Raw genomic sequence first — 12398 nt, 5'->3', positions numbered from 1 at the left:
TGGTTACTTGGTTAAGTTGGTATCTCCCAGGTCTTTTTAGTAAAAAGAACAGTTATATACCTGCCTTTTCCTTCATACTTGAGAAATATCTCGTGGAAGATACTTTGAGCCTAGGCAAATGCTGATTCTTCTCAAATTTTCACCCACTAATTTTAGCATCCATTGATGGATCTTTTTGTGTGTGCATGGTATGTAACTAGAAGTAGTTTATTTTTTTTTTTATTATTTGTTTTAAGTGGAGGCTAACCACTTTAAAATAGTGTAGTGGTTCCTGCCATATATTGACATGAATCAGCCATGAGTGTACACGTGTCCCCCATCCTGAACCCCCTTCCCACCTCCCTCCCCATCCCATCCCTCTGGGTCATCCCAGTGCACCAGCCCTGAGCACCCTGTCTCATGCATCGCACCTGGACTGGTGATCTGTTTCACATATGGTAATATACATGTTTCAATGCTATTCTCTCAAATCATCCCATCCTTACCTTCTCCCACAGAGTCCAAAAGACTGTTCTATATATCTGTGTCTCTTTTGCTGTTTTGCATATAAGGTCATCATTACTGATGGATTTTATCTGCAACACTCATTACTGCAGTATCTGCCTAATGGTGATCCTCTCTTGCCCACTCTCTTTCTACATTTATTAATTGGAATTCTATTGTATTCTTATTCATTTTGAATTTCCCTGCTAGTGCCTGTCGTCACATTTCTGACATGCACGTGCGTCTATCAGTACAGATTATAGCAGCGTAATTATGCTCTATATACAAGACCTGACGTGAGCTAGCATGGCAACTCAACAAGTTAATCTCTCTGAGCCTCAGTTTCCTCAATAATGAAATAGGATGATTGGTACCTGGCTCATTAGGCTGTTGGGAACATAGTCATTTCATTCCTAGTCAATTCCATCATCCATTGAGGCATTTATACAACAAACAAGAGAGGCCATTCTGACTTTAAGTCTTGACTAGCCCAGTCCTAAGTGTGTGTTAAGCATAGCAAGGCTCCAAAATTGTCTTCTAAGTTATGATTAAGAATTGTATAATTTCCTTGCCAAGTCTGGATTCTTACAGATTTCAGGTGGACACTCACATCCCACTCCTCACCAATGCAGTTTTTTTTTCAGTTTCCACTGACATGATAAAAATCAAAGGGATGTGCCCCCACCCACACCAGGTATGCAATTTTAGTAACAAGTTTTCTGCAAACATGTCAAAATCCTAGGAGGAAAGCTCAATTAAAACACAAGTACAATCTTTAATGAAAGGTAAATGTTAAAAGCTCTTAAAGGAGGGCTTCCCTCTCTCTCAACCACTCTCTTTAGGTCCCAGTCTATGGAGGAGCTGGATCGCCATCACGTGAGCCAGAGGAAATATTTGAAGATGGAGAAAACTGTAGCTGGTAAATGTTATTGCTAGCTCTGGGAGGTGAGGCCTGCAAGGCTAATACCGCTCTTCTGGAGCTTGGCAGGCCCCTGGGGGAGCACAGACACTCAGGCGAACTGATCACGCAAGCCCAGTCTAAATGTCACCCTAACATTTGCGGAGCTGCGTGAACTGCTTAAGGGGGGGGTTCCAATGAGAAGGTCAAGGATGGAAAAGCTGTTTGGGGAGCTGAAGGATGTATCTGGGAAGGTGTAGCCATTTTGTGGAGTATTCTTTTCCCTTCACATGAGCAGGTTTTGCTTTATTCTGGTTTATATTACCCTGCAGGGTGTTTCAGGCTGACAGCTACTCATATAGATAGATAGTCCTTCAGGAGGGCCAATGCCAATTCTCTGGTCGGATTTTATGGGGGAAGGAGCGAATACAGAATCTTCTGAACTCTATTATCAAACAGCATTTATTTTATTTTAATTTGTATCCTTTTAGTCCTCAGTTGGTTTTGCATGTCTGGAGTTGGCCTTTGCCATTTCAGAATTTAACATTCACAATCTGACATTTTCTCAAAGAGTCTGAATAGTTATGCTTTTCAGTCATATAGAATTTTAATCAGTCCCATTGACAGCAGGAAATGCAGGAACTTAATGAATAAACCTGATCACTCAGTATCCATGGGCTCAGTGGCGCTAAGTGGTCTTTATTTAATTTTGAAATGTTTCATTCAAACAAATAGAAATAATAATAAATATCCATGTACCTAAATTTAGTTTTTACCCCCCTAATATTCTACTGTATTTGTTTCAGATTCTTTTTGAAGAAATAAAATATTACAAACACAGGTAAGACCCCTTATAGCAGTCCCATTTCCCTCTCTTACCAGAAGTAACATTTGTCCTGGGAAGTTCATCATATTCAGGCTTGTTTTAATTTTTTATGTATGTGGATCTTTACATAGGACTTCCCAGGTGGCTCAGTGGTAAAGAATCCGCCTGCCAGTGCAGGAGACACAGGTTTGATCCCTGGGTCAGGAAGATTCCCTGGAGGAGGGCATGGCAACCCGCTCCAGTATTCTTGCCTGGAGAATCCCAAGGACAGAGGAGCCTGGAAGACTACAGTCCATGGGGTCGCAAAGAGTCAGACATGACCGAGCGCACACATACATCTTTACGTAAAGTATTTTGGATTATAGAACATGTTTATAAATTTTATATAAAGGTATCATTCTGTTACCTCTGAACTGTGTGCTCAGTTGAGTCTGATTCTTTGTAGCCCTATGGACTGTAACCCATTAGGCTTCTCTGTCCAGGGATTTTTCAGGCAAGAATACTGGAGTAGGTTGCCATTTCCTCCTCCAAGGGATCTTTCCAACCCAGATATTGCAACTTCAACTCCTGTGTCTCCTGCATTGCAGGCAGAGTCTTCACTGTTGAGCCATTGAGGAAGTCCCTGATTGTATAACTTGCTTTTTTCAGTTGAGACTATGACTTTGAGGATCAGCAATGTTGCATGCAGCTCTAGTTTGTTTTGTTCCACTGCTGAATGGGATTCAATTGTACTGAGATCTACTATTCATTTATGTTTTCTCACCTTGATTTAGATTGCCTTTTTTTTTTTTTTTTTACATTGCAAGCAATGTTCCAATGTACCTTCTCGTAAATACCTAAAGAAAGAAAGTGAAGTCACTCAGTCGTGTCCAACTCTTTGTGACCCCATGGGCACCAGGCTCCTTTGTCCATGGGATTTTCTAGACAAGAGTACTAGAGTGGGTTGCCATTTCCTTCTCCAGGGAATCTTCCCCACCTAGGGATTGAACCCAGGTCTCCCGCATTGTAGACAGATGCTTTACCATCTGAGCCACCAGGGAAGTCCAATGATCTAAACATGCACTTATTTGAAAGTCTCTCTAAAGCATTTATGTAGATGTACACTAATTAAGTCAAATGTCTTGCTTAATTTCAATGCTAAACTGTGCTCCAAAGTGGTTGCCTATTTCTCACTCCCACTGTTTAGGATATGAAGATTCTCAATGCTCCTCCTCTTTGCCAACCTTTAATATTAGAATTATTAATTTTTGCTAATCTGCCATATTCAATGGACATGGGTTTGGGTGGACTCCGGGAATTGGTGATGGACAGGGAGGCCTGGTATGATGTGGTTCGTAGGGTCACAAAGAGTCATACACGACTGAGCGACTGAACTGAACTGAATCTGCCATATGATTCAGCAATCCCATTCCTGGGCATATATCCAGAGAAATCCATACTTTGAAAAGATTAAGGCACCCCAATGTTCACTGCAGCACTATTTACAATAACCAGGAAATGAAAGCAATCTAAATGTCCATTAACATGTATACCTGTGGCGGATTCGTTTTGATGTTTGGCAAAACTAATACAGTGTTTCAGGTTTAAAAATAAAATAAAATAAAACAAAATAAAAATAAATGTCCATCAACAGAGGAATGAATAAAGAAGTTGTGGTATATGTGTACACATGGTTGCTGTTGTTTAGTCGCTAAGTTCTGTCCGACTCTTTGCAACTCCATGGCCTATATAGCCTGCTGGGCTTCTCTGTCCATGGGATTTCCTAGGCAAGAAGACTGGAGTGGGTTACATTTCCTTCTCTAATACATATACATATACAATGGAATATTACTCAATCTTAAACAAGAATGAAATAATGCCATTTGCAGCAACATGGATAGACCTAGAGATTGTCATACTGAGTGAAGTTCGTCAAATAGAGAAAAATATAACATGATTTCACTTGTGAAATCTAAAAACAGGGTCTAAATGAACTTACCTATAAAATAGAAAACAGTTACAGATGTAGAAAATAAACATATGGTGACCAGCGGGTAAGATAGGGAGGGATCAACTGGGATATTGGGATTGACATATACACAACTACTATTTACAAAAGAGCTAGCTAGTAAGAATCTAATGAGTAGCACAGGGAACTCTGCTCACTACTCTGTAATGGCCTATATGGGAAAAGAATTTTAAAAAGAGCGGATATATGTATATGTATAACTGATTTACTTGGCTGTACACCCGAAACCCATTTTAAATCAATTACATGCCAATAAAATGTTTTTGCTACTCTGGTGGTTTGCAGTGATATCACAATATTATCTGCATTCTCAAGCTTAGTAGCATAACTGGACATCCCTTTATATATTTACCATCTATTTTGGTTCAGCATCTGTGATTTGCTTTACTTATATCCCTTATCAGTGTTTCTGTTGGGTTCCTTTTCTTTTGATGACTTGTAGAGGTTCATTATAGAACTTATAATACCAATCCTTTGTATATTACAACATGTGCTGTCCTAAGTCACTTGAGTCATGTCCGATTCTTTGTGACCTTACAGATTGTTGCCCTCCAAGCTCCTCTGTCCATAAGGATTCTCCAGATAAGAATACAGAAGTGGGTTGCCATACCCTCCTCCAGAGGATGTTACTGACCCATGGATCACACCGACAATCTTGTGTCTCCTGCACTGGCAGGCAGGCTCTTTACAACCAGTACCACCTGGGAAGCCCATATTACAATACACACTCCAACAGTTTCTCCCAGTCACTCCTTTTTAATTTTTTATCATGTTTTTCCTTGAACATAAGATTTACATTAAACTGCAGTGAAATTTATGAATATTTTCTTTATGGTCTATGCTTTGTTTCTGCTCTTGTCAAAGAAATCTTTTCCACACATAGATCATAAAGCTATTCACCTATATTTTCTTCTAAAAATGCTGAAGCTTTGCATTCTAAATTTAACTTTTGGGTACTTAATTTATTTTCATGTAAAGATGAAGACTGATTTTATTTTTTTCCATATAGGTAACCAGTTATCTCAGTGCCATTTCTGACTAGCTTGTCCACTGACCACTGATTTGTAACATCAACCTGGTCATGTACAAATTTCCTATATTTCATGAGACAGTTACTGAGCTCTATTCTTTCCCACATGTCTATATGCCTATGTCCCACTAGCATAATTATTACAGTTATAAATTATGTCTTGATATCTGGTAGGGCATGCCTTTTCTATTATTTATTTCTACTTGTTCCCCCAGAAATATCTTGGCTATTTTGACACCTAGCATGTACACATGAGTTTTATAAGATCATCTGTGTCAAGTTACATAAAAAATTGTTGGAATTCCCTGGTGGTCCAGTGGTTAAGAATTTGCCTGGCAATGCAGAGGACAAGGGCTCGATCCCTGGTCCAGGAAGGTTCCATATGCCACGACTAAGCCTGTCTGCCATAACTCCTGAGCCTGCACCCTAAATCCTGTGTTCCACAGGAAGCCACAGCAATGAGAAGAAGCTCGTGCACCTCAACTAGAGTATCTCCCCCTTGCCGCAGCTAAAGAAAGCCTGTGCACAGTAACTAAGACACAGAACAGCTAAAAAAAAATTAATTTTGAAAATTTGTTGGAATTTTGGGTAAAGTTGTATTGCATACATTCATGATCAGGTGTGTCCAACTCTTTGTGACCCCATGGACTATAGCCTGCTAGGCTACTCTGTCCTTGGAATTCTCCAGGCAAGAGTACTGGAGTAGGTAGCCATTCCCTTCTCCAGGGGATCTTCTCAACCCAGGGATCAAACCCAGGTCTCCGACATTGCAGGCAGATTCTTTAAAGCCAGAAGAATACTGGAATGGGTTGCATATCCTACTCCAGGGGATCTTCCCAACCCAGGTATCAAATACATGTCTCCTGAGTCTCCTGCAATGGCAGGTGGATTTTCACCATTGCACCACCTGGGAAGCCCAGTTGTATTAGATTTATGGAATAATTTAGGGAGAATTGGCATCTTTATATTATTGAGTATACTCATGAAATGATATCGATGATTTTTTTCAGAACTTTATTATCTTCAATGATATTCTGTCAATTGATATCAATTGATATCTTCAAATGATATTTGTCAATTTTTTCATAAAGGTCATGGTTGTTTTTAGATTGATTCATTGTGTCTTTATATTTTTGTAGCTATTGTATACAAAATTTCTGTTCTACATTGTAATTGGTAATTATAACTGACAGAAAAGCTAATTAGGTTCTTATGTTTATCTTCTAATCAGCAAACTTACTGAAATCACTTTTAGTTCTAATAGTCTACCTATGGACCTTCATGGGCTTTTCACCAATTAGGAAATTTCAGTATATTCCTCACCAATCTTTATGCATCTGATTTTCTTTTCTTATTTTATTGGTTAGTTTCTCTATTTCAACAATAACTAGGAATGATAATGAGCATCCTTGCTTTTTGTCTAACCTGAATAAATATGATATTTGCTGTAGGTTCTTGATAACTTCCTACTATGAAGATTAAAAGTTCTAATCTAAGCTTATTTTGATTTTAAATAATAAATATATATAGACTATCAAATATTTCTGTGATTATTTTTCCTCCTTTATCTTTAATATAATTATCAGTATTTTATATTAAATTTAATTAATTTATTTCTTTATGTTATATCATCTTTACATTGCTAAGGAAGTCTCTCCTTGTTTATGATGTATTTCTTTAAATATGAAATTATATTTGCTGGCTTTTTTATTTGGAAATTGTGTGGAGACGGGAATGGCAACCCACTCCAATATTCTTGCCTGGAGAACCCCATGGACAGAGGAGCCTGGTGGGCTACATTCCATGGGGTAACAAGGAGTCAGACATGACTGAGCAGCTAAGCATACTTAGAAATTGTATTAAAAGCATATATTTCATGCATATAGTTGTGCTTTGGAATGGAAGATTATTATAATGATATAAAACTGAGCCTGCACTGGTTTCCATTCATGCCGATTCAGTTTCTGATTTACATCAAAGTCTTTATGACAGGAAATAAAGACCACTACAAAGGTCTGATGTATAGACTTCGGTTCTAATGGGTTTAATATTTAAAACAAATATATGCAGGCACAAAATACGTGTGAAGAAACAATGTGTAGAATGCATAAAGAAATTCATGTTTAAATGAAATAAGAAGAGAAAAGAAACAAGAAAGGAAAGAAGGCAGAAGGTCTCATGGCAAAATTGCAAAAAGTGCTGATACTTTGCAGTAAAGTAGTTAGTTAAGAGAAAACAAATGAAAAACACTGAAGGAATTTGCTTCTGTAAAACTAATCTTATTTCAGACTAACTTCAGATTGCTCCAATATTTTTCTGGCCCTTCAGAAATAGAGCATTTGTTTATTTGACCAATGATTAAGTCCTGATCACAAATAACTTTTTGAGGGAAACAGTGTTTGTCTGATGTCTTTCTGTAACTTGAGACTAAAGGAGGTTCTATGGTTCTCAGCCTATGGGCCACTGCTTCTGAAAAGCCTTTAGCTTTAAAAGCAATCTCAGTGTATTAGGGTTTTGCAATACTGAGAATGTATGAGGGATAAACCACTCTCAAAAACAGTTGAGATATAGCCTGTAAAGTAGACCAAATGTCTTTCTTCTATTGACTCACACATAAACTCTTCAATTATCGAGATAAAAGGCATGACACTTTGAGGTACTGAGCTTTGTTTTAATATGACCAGGCTGCTGCTGCTGCTGCTACTAAGTCGCTCCAGTCGTGTCCGACTCTGTGCGACCCCATAGATGGCAGCCCACCAGGCTCCCCCGTCCCTGGGATTCTCCAGGCAAGAACACTGGACTGGGTTGCCATTTCCTTCTCCAATGCATGAAAGTGAAAAGTGAAAGTGAAGTCACTCAGTCGTGTCCGACTCTTAGCGACCCCATGGACTGCAGCCTACCAGGCTCCTCCATCCATGGGATTTTCCAGGCAAGAGTACTGGAGTGGGTTGCCATTGCCTTCTCTGTAATATGACCATACTTAACCCCAATTTAATTATTTTAGTATGTCTTTGTAAAGTCCCTTTCAAGCTAAAAGTTCCCTTTCTCCTTCCGAAGGCGTAACCTGATTTTAATATTTTTTTACCTTTCTATTCTACACTGGAGTACAGTCAATTCAATCAATGTTGTGATAATTTCAGGTGGACAGAAAAGGAATTCAACCATACATATACATATATTCATTCTCTCCCAAACTCCCCTCCCGTCCAGGCTGCCACATAACATTGAGCAGAGTTCCCTGTGCTATACAATGGGTTCTTGTGGTTATCCATTTTAAATACAGCAGTGTGTACATGTCCATCCTAAACTCCCTAACCACCCCTTCCCTCCACTCTCCCCTCCTGGTACCATCTGCTTTTCTGATAAAGAGCATCCAGAAGAACAGGTTGTCATCATTTGACCAGTTGAGGCTCTTTAGACAGACACAGTGGTTATTTCAGTATGTAATTGAGGCAGTATAGTTCACAGTCCAAGAATGGAGATTCTAAACAGAGAAATGAGTCTAAATCTCAATACTGCTCTTATTAGCTTTGCGAGATTCAAAAAGTTACTGAACCCTCTAAGTCTCAGTTCCCTCACTAGTAAAACAGATATGAGTAATACCTACTTTATATGGCTTTTATGAAGATAGAATATGACAAAGTTTGTTGTATACGTTGCATGGTATATGGCACACAACCAATAAATATTAGCCATTATTATAATGCAAATCAACTTCTCTGTCAAATTAAACCTATAGAAAAATCAAGATGGACCCATTGCATGGAAGTGAAGACCAAAAAATCACTAAGCATGTGGCTAATATTACCTACATTTGGAACCCCAAGGAAAGGGTAAGCATTTAAAAATCGTATTGAAAGCCCCTACATATCAAACCTCCACTCTTTGTTCTGTGCCATGTTGCTATATTAGCTGCTTTTTATGCTGAAATAGTACTCCTGCCTAGAAAATCCCATGGACGGAGGAGCCTGGAAGGCTGCAGTCCACGGGGTCGCTAAGAGTCGGACATGACTGAGCGACTTTACTTTCACTTTTCACTTTCATGCACTGGAGAAGGAAATGGCAACCCACTCCAGTGGTCTTGCCTGGAGAATTCCAGGGACGGGGGAGCCTGATGGGCTGCCATCTATAGGGTCACACAGAGTCGGACAAGACTGAAGCGACTTAGCAGCAGCAGCAGCATACTGAAATAAGAACATGACCCTTGAATAACTGGAATGAAGTGCAGTCTCTATACAGACCAATGTGTGGAGAGAGAGGCATGAACCAGGAATGATGGATATTCTGGATAATAAAGACAGGGAATTTTCTTCCAGGTACAACAAGAAACCACAGAAGGGTTTCTTGAAACCACTGGAGGGTCCCTTTTAGGAGCAAAGGGACAGGATCTGATTTACACACGTACATGAATGACCTCTCTTGGGTGGTCAACTTTCTCATTGGTGAAAAGAAAGCCTTAAACTAGAACAGTGGTTCTTATAGTTCCCAAATCAGCAACATCAGCCTCACCCGGAAACATGTTAGAATGCATATTCTCAGGCCTCACCCAAATCAGAAGCTTTGAGGGGGAATCCAGCAAGCTGTGTTTGGCTAAGTTCTTTAGGCAAATTCACACACAGAAGTTTGAGAACCACACTTGACCAAGCTCAGATATTTTTTTCAGCTCCAAAGCTCAATGTTCCTAATACAGTTAAGTCCTTCACAATGCAGGTCATGAACTGCCTAACCATCTAGGCAAACGAGACTAACCATCTAGCTTTTCAACAACAACTTTTTGTTTTACAGAAGAGCATTCAAAGAAAAATAAATAACTACTTAATGCACAGATATCATGTCAGTACATATTTTATATCCTGAGGCAAGCTGGTAATAAGATGAAAATGGATTAAATATAATGTCACACTGATCTATAATTTTTTTTTTTCTCATACCTATTGGAATGAATTTCCTTAAAACCTACACCCCCTATGTGATTATCTGGTTGGGTTTACACAAAATTGTAAGACTATTAGAAGGATTATATCTTTCTCTGTGCTATATAAGCATCTATACAAAAAAGATATTTAATCAGAAGCAGAATAGAGTGATGAAAGGGAAAATTCTGATTTCAGTACTGGTCTGAGAGTCAGAATTAAAATGTGGAAGGTCTGGCAGATAACTGGTGCACTCAAAAAGAACTGGCATTATATTTACATGTGCTTGAAGAACTATTCCAAAAACAAAGGCACATGATTAAGTTCCATAAAAAAATTTTCAGGCTACACTTTACCAGAATCTGCAATCTTAGATGTAAGTACCTCACTAGCCAAAATGGACTATTGGATTATATACATATTGGTTGTAAATTAATCCCCAGAGATTAACACAATCTAATAACTCGCCAACAGAATCATTTTAAAATAAAGACATCAAATATGATCTTGTTTAACAAATCCAGGAATACCAAAGTTAAAGGAGCATGTCTTCACATTTTAAAAATATATTCTATTTTTTACCAGCAAATATCTTTTCTCTGCATCACAGATACTTATTCACCCAGTAGAATATTCCAGGCTATTCTGTCCTACAATGATATATCATTCCTCTAAACCACAATACCAACTTGGAAATTATTTCTATACTACTATGGGATAGCTCTTATCCTACTAACTTGTAAGGATACTTAAGTATTTTATGAGTCTAAAACTTGCGCATATACAGACAGTACATGCCTAAAGAGATTTTGAAGCTCTTCAGTAAGTACTATGACTTTTGCTTCTGTGTATTTCATAGCAGAACTGAGCATAGTACATACACATTAGGTTAGAATAAAAATACTGATGAAAGATCATGTTATTTGGGACGTACATGGGGTGAAAATACATACATTCAGGAAAGGAACAAATGAATCTACTGCTAATATTAAAAGGGCACAGTTTAGTAGCTAAGAGCATAGATGGCAGAATTAGACAAAGATAGTTCTTTGGAAGGAATGATGCTAAAGCTGAAACTCCAGTACTTTGGCCACCTCATGCGAAGAGTTGACTCATTGGAAAAGACTCTAATGCTGGGAAGGATTGGGGGCAGGAGGAGAAGGGGACGACAGAGGATGAGATGGCTGGATGGCATCACTGACTTGATGGACGTGAGTCTCAGTGAACTCCGGGAGATGGTGATGGACAGGGAGGCCTGGCATGCTGTGATTCATGGGGTCGCAAAGAGTCAGACACAACTGAGCGACTGGACCTAACTGAACTGAGTTGGAATTTAAGCTTAGCCACTCATGAGTTACTTTTTTTTTTTTTACTTTAGTTCCTTAACCATGAAGCAGAGATAACTGTATCCATCTCAAAAAGTTGCAAATATTGACTAGAAAATGTACTTGTTGCTTAATACTTAGAGATCAATAAGCGATAGCTATTGATAATGATAATTAGAGCAAAGGATCTATTTAAGATATATTTTGATATTTGAGTCACACAACTTGAAAAGAACTATGATATCCCTCAAACTCTCAAACTATTCTTTGTTCAGACATAGACATGAGCTGAATGAACTATAACTCATTTGTGGTTGCTATTGTTCAGTCGCTAAGTCAAGTCTGACTCTTGGTGACTCCATGGACTGCAGCACACCAAGCTTCCCTGTCCTTCATAATCTCCTGTAGTTTGCTCAAACTCATGTCCATTGAACCAGTGATACCATCCAAACATCTCATCCTCTGTTGTCCCCTTCTCCTCCTGCCTTCAATCTTTCCCAGCATCAGGATCTTTCCAAAGAATTGGCTCTTTGCATCAGGTAACCAAAGTACTGGAGCTTCAGCTTCAGGATCAAGCCTTCCAATGAGTATTCAGAGTTGATTTCCTTTAAGATTGACTACTTTGATCTCCTTGTTGTCCAAGAGACTCTCAAGAGTCTTCTCCAGCACCGTAGTTCAAAAGCATCAATTCTTCAGTGCTCAGCCATCACTATGGTCCAACTTTCACATCCATACACGACTACTGGAAAAAACACAGCTTTGACTATATGGACCTTTGTCAGCAAAGGGATGTCTCTGCTTTTTAATATGCTATCTAGGTTTGTTATGACTCTTTTTTCCAAGGAGCAAGCGTTTTTTTAGTTCCATGGCTGCAGTCACCATCTGCAGTGATTTTGGAGCCCAAAAAAATAAAGC

At 38.8% G+C, this 12398-nt stretch overlaps 1 protein-coding gene and 1 long non-coding RNA gene across 2 annotated transcripts in view; one reads left to right on the top strand and one right to left on the bottom strand.

The window, feature by feature from the left end:
- Positions 1-12398, bottom strand: part of LOC129622138 (neurexin-3-like) — a 468103-nt gene that overhangs the window by 350005 nt on the left and 105700 nt on the right. The window lies entirely within an intron of this gene.
- Positions 1127-4962, top strand: LOC129621868 (uncharacterized). Its single transcript, XR_008699771.1, has 4 exons — positions 1127-1177; positions 1326-1402; positions 2188-2222; positions 4756-4962. It is a non-coding gene; the product is annotated as an uncharacterized LOC129621868 (long non-coding RNA).

This window comes from Bubalus kerabau, chromosome 10, assembly GCF_029407905.1.
Source record: "Bubalus kerabau isolate K-KA32 ecotype Philippines breed swamp buffalo chromosome 10, PCC_UOA_SB_1v2, whole genome shotgun sequence".
NCBI lineage: Eukaryota > Metazoa > Chordata > Mammalia > Artiodactyla > Bovidae > Bubalus > Bubalus kerabau.
Note: the sequence above shows the minus strand (reverse complement) of the source record. Positions and strands in the feature narration are given on the sequence as shown.